This window comes from Eschrichtius robustus, chromosome 1, assembly GCF_028021215.1.
Source record: "Eschrichtius robustus isolate mEscRob2 chromosome 1, mEscRob2.pri, whole genome shotgun sequence".
Taxonomy (NCBI): Eukaryota; Metazoa; Chordata; class Mammalia; order Artiodactyla; family Eschrichtiidae; genus Eschrichtius; species Eschrichtius robustus.
This window is the reverse complement of record NC_090824.1, coordinates 27465262-27483097: the sequence shown is the minus strand read 5'-3', so window position 1 is coordinate 27483097 and position 17836 is coordinate 27465262.

Sequence of the window (17836 nt, the reverse complement as noted above, 5' to 3'; positions counted from 1 at the left end):
TCTTGGGCTTCTGTTCTATTTTCTGCCCATGAGTCTCAGTGGACTCATATTTACATGGAAGATTTCCACATTTAGATCTTGAGCTCATAGTCCTACTTGAGATCCAACCCTCCAGCTCCAACAATTTCACGAATAATTTCCATTGGGATGTCCTTGATCATCTTCGAGCCCCATCCAGCTTGCACTCACTCACCTAGTATCCTCTTCTATTAGAAGCAACAGTGTCCTTGTCCTTTGCTGGGGGATGGGTACGTTGTTATTTTCATGTGCTGTATATGTCTGAAACTGTCGACAGTAAATTGTTTTTAACAATCAAAAAAAAAAAAAAAAAGAGGAAGAAGAAGAAGAAGCAACAGGAGAGTGCAGCACTGTTGTAGTTGGTTTTTTGTTTTTTATTGTTTTTTTAAGGGACAGTCAAAAGGTGTCAAAACTTCTTTTGAAGCCTTCAGTCTCAGATCCTAAAGATGCTAATCCCAAATTAGCATCCATGCATTGTATTATGTAACCACAGCAGCTACTATACTGCCAGGCACATTGAAGGGACTCAGTAAATGCTTGGTGAACCAAATCATATCTTGGGAACGGAGTCCAAGGAGGAGGACATGTCATAGCATCCAACCAGAGGCTCAAGACATCCAAGGAAGTACCCAAGATTTCCAGAGAGAAGCCAAGCCAAAGATCTGGCATATCTGGCAGATCTGGCAGTTCTGGTCCCTGCAGACATAGTAAATTCAAATCTTCGCTGAGGCAACTTCAACGACAGACATTTGACCACCTATTAATTAAGTTAACTCAAGTGCTATTAAATTTCTAGTTCACTTTGTATTATGTTGATATATTTTTCAGGGGCATTCAAAGATATTTCCAAGGTTCCAGACAATGATAAATGTTAACATGACACATATGGATTCTATTCTTTTGCTTTACTTGCTGGGTTCCTGACAAAGAAGTCTGTCTTTAATTACCAAATGCTCAGAACCAGAGGAAGCTAGTGGCTGGAATCTAGGTCTTTCTCTTTCGTCCTCTGCTCTTTCCCACATTCTTTTTTCTTCTTAAAAAAAAAAAAGTATTTATAAGGTAATTATTTTTTTGTTATAATTTCATGTTTTTTGATAATCTTTTTTATTGAAATATAGTTGATTTACAATGATGTGTTAATTTCTGCTGTACAGCAAAGTGATTCTGTTATACATACATATACATATATATATTCTTTTTTTAATATTCTTTTCCATTCTGGTTTATCACAGGGTATTGAATATAGTTCCCTGTGTTATATAGTAGGACCTTGGTGTTTATCCATTCTGTATACAATAGTTTGCATCTACTAACCCCAAACTCCCAATTTATCCCTCCCCCACCTCTTCTCCCCTTGGCAACCGCAAGTCCGTTCTCTATGTCTGTGAGTCTGTTTCTGTTTTGTAGATAAGTTCATTTGTGTTATATTTTTAGGTTTCACATATAAGTGATATCATATGGTATTTGTCTTTCTCTTCCTGACTTACTTCACTTAGTATGATAATCTCTAGGTTCATCCATGTTGCTGCAAAAGGCATTATTTCATTCTTTTTTATGGCTGAGTAGTATTCTGTTCTATATATGTACCACATCTTCTTTATCCATTCAAGACAATCATTTATTTAAAACGTACTTTTGAAATAGAGCTATACCATATTTTGGGGGGGGGGCCAACAGCTTGGAAACATTGCTCTTATCTTTAGGAAAATCCTCCTCTCAGTGGGTCTTCGTTTTCCCCAAGTCCGGGGATTCCCCAGAGTCCTTTTTCTTTGCATCTATAACTCAGATAACACCCCTCAGACTCGAATTTCCCAAGCTTGGCACTATTGACATTTGGGGATGGATAATTCTCTGATGGGGGAGGGTGCTATTCTGTGCATTCTGAGATTCTCAGCAACATCCCAGGCCTCTACCCTCCAGATGTCAGGAACACACACACACACACACACACACACACACACACACACACACACACACGTGCACCTTCCAGTTGTGACAACCAAAATTGTCACCAGACATTGCCAATATCTCCTGGGGGCAAGCTGCCCGTGGTTGAGGATCACTTTCCTTGATTCTTTTACTCAGAAATGAAAGCAGGGCCCGTTAGCCTGCACCCCTGCAATGTCTCTTTCCCTTCGGGCCAGGTCCCAGCCAGCTGTGTTCCCAGAGCTGGGAGGAGAGGATTTTCTGCAGGCAAGGCTCAAGGCTAGCCTTGACAGGCCTGTCGATCTAGGAGGCTCTAATTGGGCCCATTATCTGAGCAAATTCTCCTTTGTAAGATCACCCCACTCCACGTGCCTCTAGAATAATTTGCCTTTCCTTAGGGGGATGGGATGGAGTGGGGTGCTGGAGAAGGGCTGGGGTCTGAGACGCCGTCAGAATGGGTGGCCTGAGTCAGTGGAGCTGCTCTGGGCCTCGGGGATTTCCAGGGGGAACTGGGTGCGCAGAATTCCCCTTGGATGATGGTCTAGACAGGGCTCACGCTTCCCTCTGCTCACCAGGAGCTTCTGCTTCCCCTTTAGGAAGAGGAAACACCCTGGCTGTTTATTTTGAGACTAAGGATCTGTTGTGAATAAGCCCCAGGATGGGCAGCAGGACAAGTCTTCCCTCAAGTGGGGCATCTCAGGAAATAGGCTTGTCACAGCACTCCAGGGGGACCATTGATCAACTAGGAAAATAAAGGAAGGACAATGCCTGAGATTAAATCCAGTAAATAAGAAAAAGTAATTTAAAAACCGATTAGAATTCTTGCTAATTTGCCCCATCCTAAAACCAATCTATTTTTATTAAAAAAAAAAAAAAAAAACCCACAGCCATTGACAGCCATTATTGAAGTACCTTCCATGAGCAAAATTTTTTTTTTAAATAAATAAATTTATTTATTTATTTTTGGCTGCTTTGAGTCTTTGTTGCTGCGCGTGCTTTCTCTAGTTGCAGCGAGCGGGGGCTACTCTTGGTTGTGGTGCGCGGGCTTCTCATTGCAGTGGCTTCTCTTGCTGTGGGACACGGGCTCCAGGCGCGCGGGCTTCAGTAGTTGTGGCTCGCGGGCTCTAGAGTGCAGGCTCAGTAGTTGTGGTGCACGGGCTTAGTTGCTCCGCGGCATGTGGGATCTTCCTGGACCAGGGCTCAAACCCAGGTCCCCTGCATTGGCAGGCGGATTCTTAACCACTGCGTCACCAAGGAAGCCCCTCCCATGAGCAAATTAACATAAAGAGCTGGGCTCATGTTATACATATTATTACCTGATTTTTTCCCACTGAAAAATATGTCTTCTAAACACTATTTCATGTTAATAATTATGTATGTTCTTTTTCATTTTTTAAAGACTAAAAAATTCATTTCTGGGGCTTCCCTGGTGGCGCAGTGGTTGAAAATCCGCCTGCCGATGCAGGGCACGCGGATTCGAGCCCTGGTCTGGGAGGATCCCACGTGCCGCGGAGCACCTGGGCCCGTGAGCCACAATTGCTGAGCCTGCGCGTCTGGAGCCTGTGCTCCACAACAAGAGAGGCCGCGATGGTGAGAGGCCCGCGCACCGCGATGAAGAGGGGCCCCCCCGCTTGCCGCAGCTAGAGAAAGCCCTCGCACGGAAACGAGGACCCAGCACAGACATAAATAAATAAATAAATAAAATTAAAAAAAAAAATTCATTTCTATGGTACAAATATGCCATAACTATTTTAAGTAAAATCTATACCTAAACATTTTAGTTGTTCACGTTTTTGCCATTTTAAAGAATGCCTGAAACAAAAGTATTCGTCCATTCTTATGCTTTTCCCAACTGCCTTCTGTCAAACTTTTTTTTTTTTTTTACTTTTTTGGCCATGCCACCTGGCATGTGGGATCTTAATTCCCCTACTAGGGATGGAATCTGCGCCCTCTGCATTGTAAGCACCGAGCCCTATCCGCTGGACTGCCAGCGAAGTCCCTGCCTTTTGTAAAACTTTTAAGTGATTTTCTTTCTTCTTTTTTCCACCTTCCTTCTCTCTTTCCTGCACCCTCCTCCACCCAAATGAATGTTGACAGCATGGTATATATTTTTCTACACCTTTCTCTATGCCCAAGCAATGAGGTACAGCCTACATACACAGAGAAGGATGATTCGTTTGGCCACTTGTTTATGAGTAATGGAATGCTGCTCCGTAGTCTTAGTGACTTGGTTTCTCTCCTGATGAGAAACCCTCTATCTCTGCCCACAGGTTGTTTCCCAGATGCGAGCACCCGTGGTGTCAGGAGATCTGAAAAATGTCTCTTCCCGTGTCTTCCACTGCTACTTGGAGGCCTTGGATAGAAGCCACTACCTCCTCAGACTTTTAGTTTCCCTGCCTATGAGATGGGAGCTGCTACTGCCCCATTTACTTCACAGGATACCTCTGAGCAAAACTTTTTTTGTTTTGTTTTAAAGGTTTATTTCATTGATTAATTGATTGATTGATTGATTGCTATGTTGGGTCGTCGTTTCTGTGCGAGGGCTTTCTCTAGTTGCGGCAAGCGGGGGCCACTCTTCATCGCGGTGCGCGGGCCTCCCACCATCGTGGCCTCTCTTGTTGCGGAGCACAGGCTCCAGACGCGCAGGCTCAGCAGTTGTGGCTCACGGGCTCAGTCGCTCCGCGGCATGTGGGATCTTCCCGGACCAGGGCTCGAACCCGCGTCCCCTGCACTAGCAGGCAGACTCCCAACCACTGCGCCACCAGGGAAGCCCTGAGCAAAACTTTTGAGTGTATAAAATAAGCCTTTACTTGTTAGCCATCGGTGGTCAAGACACACTGTGTGCTTCACTTGCTAATTTTGAAACGTCCCTGATCCTTTGCTGCCTCTGTGCTTTTGCTTATGCCATTCACCTTACCTGGAATATCCTACCACCTGCTCCCCTTATCCCAGTCTGACCCACCCCTTAAGGCCCAGTTCAAACCCCATTTCTTGCATTGCCTCTGATGGGAAGCAAGTCATCTCATCCTCCTCAGGACCCTTTATTTTCTGCATTACACACTCATTTCCTTGGAGTATTCTGCTTTAAGTTTTTTTGGGTTTTTTTTTTAACATCTTTATTGGAGTATAATTGCTTTGCAGTGGTGTGTTAATTTCTGCTTTATAACAAAGTGAATCAGCTGTACATATGCGTATATCCCCATATCCCCTCTTTCTTGCGTTTCCCTCTCACCTTCCCTATCCCACCCCTCTAGGTGGTCACAAAGTGCTTTAAGTTTTTAAAATCTGAATTTAAAAGCTCCTGAGGACAGGAATTGTATCTTATATGTCTGCTATTATCATAGGATCCAGCAATCGTACCCATTATGCACTCAAATATTTGTCAAATAAAAGAATGAATGAATTGAATGAGTGAGTGAATGAATGTTCTCTGTCCTTCCTGCACAAGCAGTACCCTTGCCCATGGTTTCAGGAACAGACTAGAGTCGTGAAAGATATTTTAGAGATTCTTTATAATATTTTGCCCTTGTTGGAAAACACTGCATGGTGGAAAATACAAAAAAGCACAAAGATAAAATTGAAAATCACTCATAGTTTAGCCACCCAGAGAAAATACATCTTTAATATTTTAATGTATATCTTTTTAGTCTTTCTATGCATATACATACTTATAAAATATGACATATATGCATTTATGTATATATACTCCCCCCCCCCCACATACATATATAACTTGAAAAAAAAAATGAGCATTTGTGCTCTGTGGGGAAGGAGGAGATGGGAGGAGCGACTCTTGGACGTCCTGGGCACCACTCAAAGGTTCTGGTTGAGAGGTCCAGAAGTATTTCCAGTAAAGGCAAGTTGAGGCAAGTTCCTGGGGCCCTTTGTGCTCACTGAGTCATTGATGGGTGGGGAGGGACCCTGAGCAAAGAACTGTGAGTCCCTGGGGTCCTGCGACGCTGGGTCCCACGTAGGACAGAGGAACAGAGCCTACAGTCTCCCCCTCTTACTCCTCCCTCTCATTCTTACCCCTCTAGGGGGAAGTCCAGGTCCCCCAGGACTTCTGGGTCTCACTCATCCGGAGAAAACCTTAGCCCTGAGGTGACAATTTCCCTGCTGTCTGCCCCAGCCCTTCCTACCGGAAGCATAAAAAGTACAGGAATTACCCAAGAAGTGAGTGGGTGAATGGGTTCTCCCTGGGAATTGGGACACTCCCAGAGGAGGGAGGGATGTACACCCACTCCTCAGGAGGGAGCCTCAGACAGATTGGCTGGTGGGTTGGGTGTGTCATTGGTGGGGCAGTAGATAGAACTCTCATTCATTGTGCCTTGACTCTGCGCCAGACACTGCTGGCCCTTTACACACTTTCTCATTTAACCTTCAAAAGAAACCCTCAAGATTGTATCAACATGCCCATAGGACGGAAGAGGAAACTGAGGCTGATGCTGGAGACTCTAAAGTGAACTGTGTGAGCAAAGCTGACTCCACCTGGTGTCACGTATGAGCGTACTGCTATGCACCCGCTGGAACTTCCTGACCACCTCTCCCCTGCCACGGCCGCCCTCATCCAGTAAGAGTGACCTTTTGCCTCCCAGGAGGGTCCCTGACCCCCTCAACTCCACCTCCAGGCCTTCAGCAAGGCCTGTGGACTCTGGCTCCAAAGCATCTCCCGTGTCTTCCACATCCTTCCATCTTCACTGCTCCCAAAACACCCCCATTCTCTCCTAAATGATTGCAGTAGCCCTGCTGCCTGAAGGTTTATTCTCCACACCACGGCCCAAACTATCTTTTAACCAGATCATATCACCCTGCTTAAAAGCCTCTAATAGACTCCCAACAAACCTTCAACAAAGTCCAAACTCCTTGCCTTGGCTTATAAAGCCCGACAGGATGTAGCTTGCTTGCTCCTGCCACACTGCCCATCTCCCCGTTCCTCCAGCAGCCTAGCCGGCTCCCTTTTCAGGGACACTACGGTTGTTTCTGTTCACATCTGGACCTCTGGACTCTTTCTCCCCTCAGCTGCCCATGCGACTGGTTCCCTCCTGTCACGCAAGACTCAGCTTAAAGGTCACTTCCTCTGGAGAGGTTCTCCCCAACCACCTGTTCTAAGTAGCCATTTAATCATTTGCTAGCACATCATTCTGTGTTAATGATCTGCATAGTACCTACCACTCTGGGGTCCTTTAAAAATTTCATTCATTCATTCATTCCCTGTGTCCTCCCAATTAGAATCTATCCCCAGTGCCAACAGTGCCTGGCATATAGTGGTTGCTCAATTAGTCTTTGTTCAATAAATTTGTGAACGAATGAATGACATTTTCCTCTAATTAATTAATTAATGAAATGAACACTTATCATCTGTTAGGGGCCAGATGCTTAGCTAAGGGCGATGTGAAAAGTAAAGATGAACAAAGGACTTCCCCGGTGGCACGGCGCAGTGCTTAAGAATCCGCCTGCCAATGCAGGGGACATGGGTTCGAGCCCTGGTCTGGGAAGATCCCACGTGCCGCGGAGCAACGAAGCCCGTGCGCCACAACTACTGAGCCTGCACTCTAGAGCCCGCGAGCCACAACTACTGAGCCCATGCGCCGCAACTACTGAAGCCCGCGCGCCTGGAGTCCGTGCTCTGCAGCAAGGCAAGCCTCCGCAATGAGAAGTCCGCGCACTGCCACAAAGAGTAGTGCCCCGTGCATAGCAGCAAAGACCCAACACAGCCAAAAAAAAAAAAAAAAAAAAATTACAATAAAAGTAAAGATGAACAAGACACGTCAACCCTCAAGAAGTGTTTGATTTATGATGCTTGTCTGAGATGTACCTTCAAATAATCTGGGCGGGGGGGGGAAAGAGGGAGAACGAATGAAACAAAGCTGGCCTAATGTTGATGACTGTTGAGGCAGCATGATGGGAAAAGGGGGGTTATTATATTACTCTCTTGACTTTTGTTTATCTTTGAAGATGTCCAAAATAAGAAGGGTTTGGTTTGGTTTGGTTTTTTAAAGAAACTATGATCAAATGGGAGAAGTGTACACAAATAACTACTTTGCTGCAGACTGCTGAGAATTGGATACATGAGGGAGTTTGTTAGTGGATGAACGCTTATTACATTGACCAAGCATCTAGTGTGTGCCAGGCCCTGTGCTAAGCGCCAGGGATATAATGATAAATGAGACACGTGGGGCCTGCTTTCATGCAGCACACAGTCTAGTCCACAGACGTGGGGACAGGAGCTGCATAAAAGGACAAACACAGTGTGCGGGGAGAGTGTGTAACAGGGAGCACTCACTTGGGGTTCAGGAAATTGAGGGCAGGGACAGCCTCTCAGGCAGAGGGAACGGTTTACACGATGGCTCAGCAGTGTGAGAGAGCGTGGCTCATCCCAGGAACCAGGGAAGGCCAGCATTCTAGAGCAGACAGAGCACGGAGGCAAGTGGAAAGAAAGAAGGCTGGACCAGTGAGCAGGGACCAGACCCCACAGGGATATGAGGGTCCTGTTGAACATTTGGGACTTTTTCCTCCACCACTGAAGGAGCATGCAGGAAGGTTTCTTGAAGTAGGGGACCTATGAACTAGGCTTTGAAGCCTGCGAACAATTGCAACAGGCAAAGGTAGCCCCAAAAGGCATTCCTGGTGAAGGTAACAGAGTGAACTCTGATCCAGAGGGAAAGAGTTCAAGGTACTGAGGAAATAGTGGGTAGCCTGGCATGGGAGGGGCACAGGTGCATGCAGGGGTGTAGAGGGCAATAAGCCTAGGCAGGAAGGTCAGAGACAAGTGCCAGACATGGTAGGCAAAGGAATTTGGACTTTATTCCTCAGACCATGGGGAGCTGTGGAAGATGTTTTTGATTATCGGACGGATATGATCAGAGCTGCCCTTGGGAAGGATGGATTTGATGGGGAAAGCAGGCGAGAGATTATTGATGTGATAGGCAATGTGGGTCCAGCTTTAACACTCAATAATTTATTGAGCACGTACTACGTGTCAGTCATCAAACTGAAAGCTGGAGATGCAAAGAGGACAAAAGGATTGCCTCTGTCCTGCCCCACCGAGTTCATAGATGGGTAAAGGGACAATGATAATACATAGTGACACAGTGACCTGACCAGTCTGTTACAGGAACCCTTAAGAAAGGGGAGCACTGAACTCTGCCTGAAGTGGGGGCAGTGGTCAGGAAAGGCTCTCAGGACTACATGAAGCCTCGCTGAGTCTTTCTAGAGGGATGAGTTACTGGAAAAGTGTGGAAAGCAGCGTTTCAGGCAGGAGTGGCAGCACAGCATAGAGCTTTAAGAGCAGAATGCCTGCAGACTTGGGCTGAGGATGGGGAAGCTGGTGCTGGCTCTAGAGAGAAGGCCAGGGAGATGAGAGGGAGAAAGGGTGAGGGCTTTGCATATCAAACTAGTTTGTTTCTTATCATTACGATAATGGAAATTGATTATCCCATATTCTTCCCTTTGTTCCCACAGCCCTGGGGGTGGGCGGTATCTCCTTCCCTAGAGTTGCTGCCTCAGTGATACCTTGACTTTCTCTCTCTGTCTTTTCAGTTGACAACTTTAGACTTAGTGAACAATTGATTTGAAATTAATCTTCAATCTTAAATGAGCTCTGTTAGAATAGCTGGTGTGATTTCAGTTCCCTGGCTGGACCCTGACTGATAGAGAGGGCTTGAGGGATTTTAAGAAGAGATTTACATTTTAGAAAGACCTCTCTAGGGACAATTACGGAGAATGAAGCCTGAAGGCAGGGGGCCCTATCAGGCAGCTGCTGCAGTATTGCAGGGGGAATAGACTTAGGCTGCTGAATGCAGACGGAAAGGAGGGGATACAGTCAAGAGAGACTTAGAAAATAGAATTAACAGAAGATGGACATCAATTAGGAGATCTGCTTAGGCTTCTGGGTTCATGTGGTGTGCCATTTACCGGGGCACAAAATATAGAAGAGTCAGGTGGGTACTGAGGAGATTGATTCCGAGGGGCTGTAGAACCACCTGGTAGAAATGGTCCACAGGCAGCTGTATATACAGATCTGTAGTCAGGAGAGGAGCCTGAGCCTAACAGATGGATTAGGAAATGACAAGGTACTGTGTGGTTGAGGCCCTGGATGAGATCATGCAAGGAGCATGTGGAGGAGGATGAGAGAAGAGGGCTGAGGGGGGAACCCCTGGAATCCCAACGCTTAAGAAATGAACTGAGGAAGAGGAACCCACAGAAAATCCTGAAGAGAAGCCTGGGAACCACAAAGATAGTGGAGGGAGGACCAGGCGGGGCATTCATAAGGAGGATGGAGCCTCCACACCCTAAGGAAGTAGGCTTGGCAAGGGGTGTGTGTTATAGGCACGCAGATACATATGCATTTTTAAAGTAATTCCTTCCCATACATTTGGAATATTAAGCAGAAAGTTTTTCACATCAACCCTGAGGCCACCGGTAACCTGGCCCAACCCTTCACCATTGTCCATGTGCACAGAGCTTTCAACATTGTACCTGTTTCTCAATGTACCTGCCATTGTCGTTTTAACTGTTATTTGTTTTTTGCTGCTTTTATGTTTGTCACTTTTTATTTCAATTTCACTTATTGCTCATCAGCCTACAAAATATACACATGAATGTGATTATTTACTCTGACTCTTATTTCCACTTATTAAATGGACTTTGAGACAATAACTATATCTTCACCCACCCACAGAGACAAACATGTGCCAATAGTGAATCGAAACTTGCTATCGTCCGTAAACATCAATTGCATTTCTATATACTAACAACAACATATGGAAACTGAAATTAAAGATATAAGACCATTTACCATCACTCTAAAGAAATGAAATGGTTAGGTATAAGCTTAACAAAACATATACAGAATCTGTATGCTGAAAAATACAAAATGCTAATGAAAGAAATCAAAGAAGACCTAAATAAATGTAGAGACTGTTGTGTTCGTGGATTGTAAGACTCAATAAAGATGTCAATTCTCCCCAAACTCATCTATGGGTTTACTGTAATTCCTATCACAATCCCAGCAATGCTTTTTTGTAGACAGAAACAAGCTTGTTCTAAAATTTATACAAAGGCAAAAGTTCTAGAATGGCTAAAACAACCTTTTTTAAGAAAAAGTGTTAAGTGGAAGGAATCACCCCTACCTGATACTAAGGCTTAATAGATAGATATAGTAATCAAGACAGTGTGGTATTGATGAAGGGATAGAGGCATAAATCAATAGGATAGAAGAGAGATCCCCCAAAATAGAGCCACACTTTTATTATGCAAAAGTTTCCTTTATTCTGTCAAAATATAGCATTTTTGTCCTTGTCACTTTTTTTAAGTCTACCTTACCCCCTTTTAGATGTTATAAATATGCTGTTCTATTTTCTTCTAGATTTTGTTGATATTTTTATTTTCATATTTAATTCTAACCCACCCAGAATTTTTTTGTAGGGTCTGGTGTGAGATACAAATCCAAGTTAATTCAAATAGTTTTTCCCTTATATGTTATTTGGTTATCTTGACTTGTCATGTTAAGTTCTCACAGTGTTTCAAATCGCTTTCTAGAATTTTTCCTATTCAGTTGCGTCAGGAGAAGCCACCTGGCAGGAAGGAGCCAGGTGGAGCTGAGAGTCTTATAGTCAATAACCGGTGATAAGGCCAAATGTGTGGCAATATCAAATAATCAAGAACCAGCGTCATCCCAGCTAGCAGGTAGGAGTCAACTGTCTTCAGCCAGGAAACAAGGAAGGGGTGGAGGGGTGTCCCAGATGCCTGGGAGGGGAAGTGGGAGGGAGCACACATTTATGGATGGGGCAGGCTCTGTGCTAGGCTCTTTGCATGTTATCTCAATTAACCCTCCCAGAGCCCTACCCCTTTCAAAGATAAGGAAGCTGAGGCTCAGAGAGGTTGAATAATGTGCCCAGGGTCACATAATAACTGGGTGATCTAAGATTTGAACCCAGAAGGCCAAAGCCTGTGCTGTTTCAAATGAGCCCTTGGTCTCCAACTAAATCTATTCCTCTGGTGACCTGAAGGGCCACGTTCTTTCATATTGGGGCCACTGATACAAACCTTCCCGTTGAAGCTCGAGCTGAATGATGGCTCAGAGCCCGATCAGCGGCCTGAGGTCGGTGTTCTACATGAGTGGTTCACTGCTGGCGCTTGCTTCCAAACCAGACTTCCTGTTTCATCATTGACACCTATTGTCTCACTCCTGGGTTTCTTGCCAAATGCCTTCCTTGCCACTCCCAGTTTGAGGGCGAGGTGACTGGGGAACAGGCTGTCGTGAGAAGCCTGTCAGACCTACTTACCTTCCAGAGACCTGCTGAGCAACCAGCGGCTCTGGGGGCAGGCCTTCCACCCAATTTGTTAGACCCTGAAAGATGCCCTTTGAGCTTGATTACCAATCAAATCATGATAATAGCTAAAGGGCACTGGGTGGCTTTCTATGTGCCAAGATGTGAGCTGTGTGTCTTACATGCATTGTTTCATATGATCCTTAAAACAACCCCATGAGGTAAGTATGATTATTACATCCTTTTGCACGCAGGGGAGCAGGCTCAGAGAAAGGTGTGTACACCCAATAAGCATCAGGAATGTCTGAATCAAAGGCACAGAGAGGTGCCTGACCCGCCACCCTCACTTCCTCTTCTGTCCCTGCCCCCAAGGCCCCTGGCTTAGATTCCCTCATCCGTGAGAAATCTCTCCTCCTTTTTTTCTAAGGCCAAGGAATGCTGGCCAGTGGTGCAAAATGGCGGCAAAGGAACTGTGTGCCTTGGGTGTACGCAGAGTCCCATTCAGGAGCTTTTACTCCATAAATCTTTGTATACAGAGAGAAATAAAAAGCTCTGTGCCCTGCTACAGGTATTTGATATTATCAGTGGAGCCAATAAAGAAGGGGTGTGTGTGCATGCAGGTCTGGGTCTGTGCATGCACACACACATGTATATGAGGGTGAGGTAGCATTTAGGCAAACCAACCTCATAGAACGGTCCCATGTTTCTTTGGTCGTATGTGGCTTCAGTGACTGCATTTTCTAAACCAAAAGTCAGAACGTATGGACCGGCTGGTATAATTGTCTCTGAGGGGAAAACACAGCAACAATGAAACTGGTACCATCCGCATGATATATATAGGATGTTGGCTAACAGTTCAGCAGAGATGCTCTGGTGTGTTTGGGGGATGTCCTAGAGGCCTCTGGGAGAGACAAGATTTGACTAAGGGTTGAGACCTGGATATATGTAAGTATAGGCTCTCTAGCAGCTCACAGCCCCCTAAGGGTCAGCATTATTATATGTGATTTTAAAGACACTGTTATGGAGCATCTGAGATTCCCAGAACATTGAAGAGAAACATTATAGCCTAAAGCTGGAGGGGAGATCTAAAACAATATCTTGTTTTAGGGGTATTATGGGATGCATTCCATTAATAATTGCATCTATTTATATACATACAAAATGTCATGGAGAATTGAGCCAGCCCTGCCCACAATGAGGTAGAAAAGATTACCTCTACTTAAAATAGCCAGTGAGTGGAGATAAAAGTGATTTTTGTTTTTGCATGACATGAATTCAACAAACGTATTACTTCCTACTGTCACTACCTATTGGATTCCAGATACTGGGTGTCAGGCCCAGAGAAGACTGGGGCTAGGATTTCAATGATAATGGGATGGCAGATGTGCAGGGGATAATTATGATATGGTGTGGGGAGGGTTATGATACTGGCAAGTACAATATGCTGTGGAGTCTGGAGGGTGATTAATTAGTTCATGGGTGGGGGCTGGTATTAGTTTTCTATTGTCACATAACAAATTATCACCAACTTAGCGGCTTAAAACAACAAATATTTATTATCTCACAGTTTCTGTGCATATGTAGTCCTGGCATGGCTTAGCTGGGTTCCCTGCTCAGGCTCTCATCAGGCTGTAATCAAGGTGTCTTTTGGGCTGCATTCCTTCCTGGAGCTTGCGTCCTCTTCTAAGCACACTTGCTTGTTGGTAGAATTTAGTTCCTGTGTCTGTATGATTGAAGTCCCTGTTTTCTTTGTAGCTGTCATTGAGGACCATTCTCAGCAACAAGAGGCTGCCCTTAAGACCTTGCCAAATGGCTCCTTCCACAGGTTATCTCACAACGTGGCAGCTTACTTCTTCAAGGTCAGCAGGAGAATCTCTCTGATTTCAGGGAGGGTCTCAGTCCCTCTTTTGAAGGACTCACCTGATTCGGTCACCTACCCAGGATATTCTCTATTTTGATTAACTCAGAATCAACTGATTAGGGACCTTAATGACATCTGCAAAATCCCTTTGGTTGTAATCAAGGAGGTGATATTACATCATCTTTATAGATCCTACCCACACTCAAGGGTATACAAAGGTATACAAGGCATGTACACCACAGGGTGGGAATCTTGGGGGTTATCTCAGAATTCTGCCTACCAAAGGTGGGGGAGGGGGAAGGAAGAGGGAAGTGCCAGGATAGGTAACCTTAGAGCTGAGTGTTGAAGAATGAATCTGAGTGCTCTAGGCTGCCAAGGAAGGGAGGGAAGCAGGAAGGGTGGAAGGGGCATTATGGAATGACAGAAGACCACAGCCTTGAAGAAACCTGTTCAGTGGCAATGGAATTGTTCAGTGGGGCCATAGATTGGGGGTGTGTGTGTTGGGGATTGAGAAAAGGTAGACAGAATATTAAGTCACGAAGACCCTGTTCTTTCAATGAGTTCTTGGCCTCAATTCCTGGTGACTGTACAGGGTAGGCAAGAGACAAAACTGTCAAACAACAAAAATTTCACTTTGAAGCTCCCTCCACTTGCATTTCTCCATCTCCACCATCCCATCTCCTTTAGAAAACTCCTTTCCCCAGAGGTCTCTCTCCAGGGATTCCTGATCTCCCCCATCAGTGCACCACAGTTCTGTTGGTCTAATAAGATGAATATCCACACTCTTCCCAGACCCTTATGTCCAGGCTTCCAAGGGGGAACAGATTCTTGCTTACTGAGTCAGCTTCTGTATGCTCTTTTTCTGTGGAGAAGCCAAACAGTGGGCAGACTGGAGAGGTCTAGAAGAAGTCAGAGACGCTAGTCAATCTACATAAAAACAAAGAGTTAAGAGAGAAGAAGCTGGGAGAGGGTGAGAAATATCCATGAGGGCTGGGTGTCTGGAAGTTTTAGGGGGCTCAGAGCAGCCATAACATTTAAGAAGGAGAAGAAAGTTTCAGAAGGGTGGCTATGTTTACTGATCAGATCCTTCTTTCTTTTTTTGTCTTCTCAGTATTTAAATAAAATGGGAATTAATTTTAAAATCAGTTTTTAATTAGTTTAGATTATTTCTCCTGTGTATGTATGTGTGGTTTTGTTTTGGAAGATGATACTGTGCAGAGCCTGGGCCACATGGGAGCTCAGGATTTATCTGGGTTACCTTAAAAGGAAAGGGATCTGGGAATTCCATGCTTCCACTGCAGGGGGCACTGGTTCAATCCCTGGCAGGGGAACTAAGATCCCACAAGCTGCACTGTGCAGCCAAAAAACAGGAAAGGAAAGGGATTTGATAAATTATTGATACCTCCTTGTGAAATAGCTTAATATGTTACCACTCTGTGAAGTATTTACTTAAAAGAGAACTCCAAGGACAGAAAACTATCCCCCCGCCACCCCTAGGAAATGAATGTGTACTAGTAGAATTTCAGAGGTAATGGTATAGGATGATGACTCTTTCTTCAAAAAAATACACCGGGTTTCATGCTGTCTCATCTGTACTATCCATGTAACTTCTCTGGTCTCTGGTTCTTGGGGTCAGCTGTGCTTCCTCCCTTGGAGTTTATGTCTGGTGCTCAGTGATCAAGACAACAAACGTATAACTATGTGCTGGTGTTGTTGTTGTTGAAATGAATCTTTTGCCCTGCCTTCCCTCAAGCAAAAAAGAAAACAAATCACCCAGCTGTCTTAGCCGGACAGCATTTCTACCCACTACAACTGTGAGCAGTGATCATGGCTTCCATACCAGGTTAAGACCCCGAGGTCTACAGAACGGTCAACTGGATCTACCCAGCCTTGTCCCTCCTTTGATTTCTTGGTACAACCTTTTAATATCCAGGTGTGTGTGTTTGATTGGGCTTAAATAAACACAGTGGGATTTGGTTTTTGTTTTCGTTTGTTTTGAAAAGTGGGGTTCTAAGCGGGGGCGGGGGAGGCATTCCAGTCAACCTTGACCTCATATAGGTCAGAGAGAAGTGGTATGGAAGGAAGTGAAGAGGAACTGGGAGGTAAAATGGGGTCTGGTGTGGGAACTGACTTCCTCCGGAAAAGCCTGGAACATACTTCTCAAAGCCCAGCACAGCCAAGCTCCTTGCACTAGCTCTCGGCCACTCCTTTGAAATGTTCTCCTCAGAGCAGGGATCCACGTGGTGCACACCTACAACCCGTGCACAGGAACACACACACACACACACACACACACCCCTTTGTCTGGTGATAGACTGGGCCCAAAGAATCTGGCAGTCTGCGTGGCCGATGGCAGAGTGTCGAGCCTGTTCCCACTGTTTCCCTGGAGTCCCAGTGCAGACGCAGGTGCGCGTCAGTGCCGGCTCTAATTTTATCCTTGGTTGATGGAGGAGACTAACTGAGCAGCAGGGAGGCTGCTATTTTGGGTCTCTCCGTGGCTCTGGGTTATATAAAGCCCATTGCTGTGACCTGCATTGCTTTGTGGCTGTGCCTCACTCTTGCGCGTTCTGTCACAATATGTCATCAGTTCAGACATTCACACACACACCCCGGAGCTCTTGGGGAATGAGAAGGGAGGTGTGTGCTGGAGGAGTGTGTGTGTGTGTGTGTGTGTGTGTGTGTGTGCACGCTCCTGCCAGCTCACTGGGGGAGGAGGCCTGCTTATACGCCTGGGAGGGGGGATTGTACATGAAGGAGGTTTGTTTTCGAAGGAAACGGAAAGATCTTTCTGATGGAGGAACGTGAGTTCTCTGTGCTTTGGGCTTTAGGACAGAGCGTGTTTGTGAGATGATGTTGTGGGTCTGCTGTTGGCATGGCGATAAGAATAGCTTCTATTTCAGTAACTCTTTTCATTTTGAAGGAACCCAAGAGTTTCATAAATTATACACAAACGGTTCTGCCGCTGAATGGCAGGGATTTTTTTTCCTCTGGAATTAGGAGCAAGCAGCTAGACGAACAAACGTGAGAGCCCGAGTTTAGGGATGGGTTGATGACAGAAGATGGCATTTCCTGCATCACTGGGTACAAATCTTACTGGGAAAATTTTCCTTATAGATCAAAAAACCCTTATAGTGCCAGTCCTGGGACTACTGTGTAAAGATAGGTGCTGGCTAATTGAGTCATGTATGATATCTAATTTATCTTTGTATCCCTCGGTATTGAATCTTAATAAATATTTTTACATATGTAAATTTTGATGGATGAACATACTACAGCTCATTAGTCTACGGATATGAAAGAACCAGGTTTCCCAAAATAAAATTATCCACCCAGAACAAGCCTAACAGAGCCTGATGAGCTTGTCACACAGGTATTTGTCCTGCCCCTCAATAAAGCAGGGGAAAGGAGATGTATTTTATTTGGTGAACTGCGTGTTTCCCGTATATAATCTCAGGGTATATTCTGGCTGACATGATGGAGCCCAAAAGGCATCCACTCCCCGGGGGAGTGAAGATTTGACATAGATACAGCTTGGCTCTTGGAGCCCAACAGAATGTGAGGTCTCAGGCTGGTGCTCGTATTTCTGATTTGGGTTTTTCCATCACCAGCAGCTACCACAGCAGATGGGGCTCCCATTACTAGTAATTTGATTGCGACACTGTTTCTTAGCTGCTCTTTGAAAGGCATTGAAGACCCTTCTCTTCCACCGGCCAAGGCCCTTCTAAGGGATTTTAGAGAGAACTCGGGAGCTCCCCATGAA